We start from the raw sequence: 2,680 nt of genomic DNA, 5'->3' as shown, positions 1-2,680 counted from the left end.
AGTGCTGCACTAAGAGGGGAAATTCATAGAAACATAGGTCTACATAAGGAAAGAAGAAAAACTTAAACACCATAAGAATAGATCTTAATCAGTTGGAGAAGAAATCACAAATTAATACCAAAAATAGTTGAAGTATAACAATATTAAACACAATAACAACAACTATTATTATGGAGAAATCAATAATATAGAAATCAAGAAGGCCATACAATGTCAATGATGCTTGGAGCTAGTTCTTTGAAAGAATAAATAGTATAGACAAACCTTTAGTGAGATTTATGAGGAAAAAGAAAAGAAATGTTTAAATAAATTTGACCAGGTAGGAATACAAAGAAATTGCAGAAGATTCTTTCTATAAATAAAGTTATGCAATTAAACTGGATAACCTATAAGTAGACAGAGTCTTAGAGTTATGTAACCTCTCATACTGAGTGAGGAGTGTACAGAAGACCTGAATTACTAGCAATGGAATTTAAACAGTAGTTAATTATCTCCCAATAATAGAAGCCCTGGTCCAGCGTGTTCACTGGTAAGTTCAGTCAAACCTTTAAAGAAGACTCAGTACTTTTACTTTAAGTTCTTCCAAAAAGTTGAAGAAACACAAATTCTTAATTGCTTCTGTGTAGCCAATACAACATCCATACACAAAACAGAGACATTCCTAGACAAAATTTCAGACCAATTTTCTTGATGAACATTAATGTAAAAATCTTCAAAATCTTAGCAAACAAATTTGAGCATCATGAAAAAAATTTATACACACTATGATCACTAAGAGTTGTCCCTGGTATATAAGTATGATTCAAGACATAAAACTCACTTAACATAACACATCATATCAATGAAAGGAAATATAAAAACATATACATATCAATTTATACAGAAAAAGTTTTTGACAAGAACCTACATCCATTCATGATTTAAAAAACCCAACTAAATAAGGGTTTAAAAGAATCATTCTCAATATAGTAATGACCATCTAATCCAGGGGTCTCAAACTCAAATTACCTGGGGGCCGCAGGAGCAAAATCGGGGTGATCCTTGAGTGCAAAGTCAGTAGTTAGCCTTGAACATTGTGGGGTGTGACCTAAACAACTAAAACAAAACAAAACAAAAAAAGATTCCTCTAGGGCAGGGCCACAAAATGTTGTACGGAGGGCTGCAAACGGCCCGCGGGCCGTGAGTTTGAGACCCCTGAAACAAATCTGCAACCAATATCTTTGTCAATGATCATGACTAGTATCTTTGTCAATGATATAAAACTGAAAGCATCCTCTCTGAGATTAGGCATAAGACAAGAATATCCACTGTCTCCATTTTTATTTACTATGGTCCAAGATGTCATAGCAACAGAAAGATGTCAACCAAAAGCAATCATATTCAAACTGGAAAATAAGTGACAAATTAACACTTTTTGCAGATAAATTGATAATATACACAGAAGACATTAACAATTCTATTAGGCAGAGTCTAGAAACAAATAAGGCAAAGCAGCTGGCCTCAAAGTCAAGACATAAAAGTATGTTGCATTTCTATATGCAAACTATAAATTAAAGGAGAAAGAGATCAGAGTCTACTATATTCAGAATTATGTCCCTAAACATCAAGTACCGAGGAATCAATTTAACAAAATATGTGAGAGATATAGCATAAAACTTTAAGCCACTAATACATTTTTGGAGTGAATATGGGCACCCTCCCCCAAACCTTCTTGTACTTCAAGAAACCCATTCAAATGGAAATCATGTTCTTACAAGTGCAGCTCTATAAACTCACTCTCTTCACCAAAGAAATGTACACCACACCATGAAAAATCCTGGTACACAAGCCATGCAGCTGAGAATAGAAATCTTGGGAGAACATGGGAACACACCTGCTGTACCCAAGATCCACAATTTCTGCTTCATCAATGACCTAACCTCACCACTTACTCACTGATCTCTGCAGAGACACCAAACTGACCAAACCCCAGGTATTCTCCTATATTTGTGTTACTATCTCCAGGCCTTTTTCAAAGTGAGTGCAATCACCTTCCCCCTTCTTTCTCATATTTCTGGAAGTGCTTGTACCTAAACCATACCTTACAAAAGCTACATTTTCAGTCATAGCACTTGGAAGACCTTAATTGTGTGGCTGCATACATAGCCACATGACAATTCAAAGCTTTGGCAATACTGCCCAGTAGGAACACACCAGTTTAGACATTAACATGTATTCAAAGCCACCAATATTCAGAAACAAAACAAATAACAGAAAATTAACTAGCAACAAATTACTTAGCAAACTTTCTGTCAATGACTTAATAACCTCATTGTGATAGGCATTAGCTTTTACAAATTTTGTTATCTATGCTATTTAAAAATAATTTTATTACTACTTACCCGCAAACAAGCAATATAAAATATATTTTGTGCCTGCCAAGGATATAGCCGTAATTGTTTTTCTGGAAGTGTTACATACATACATACATGTTATATACATACATCCATGACAGGATAGAGAAGGCATTCTACTATCAGAAGAGTCAAACTCATGTCCCAAACTGACTCATAAAAGCACCATAACTTAAGCAATAGTGACTAGAAATTTATATGATGTTGCTAAGCTTTGAGATCCTTCATAAAACTCAGGAGAGGACTGGTGTTATTTAGGTAGGTATTTACCTTTTATTATATTAAAG

The sequence above is a fragment of the Suncus etruscus genome, chromosome 18 (genome assembly GCF_024139225.1).
Source record: "Suncus etruscus isolate mSunEtr1 chromosome 18, mSunEtr1.pri.cur, whole genome shotgun sequence".
Classification (NCBI taxonomy): domain Eukaryota; kingdom Metazoa; phylum Chordata; class Mammalia; order Eulipotyphla; family Soricidae; genus Suncus; species Suncus etruscus.
The sequence above is the reverse complement of the archived record's forward strand: the minus strand, read 5'-3'. Positions refer to the sequence as shown.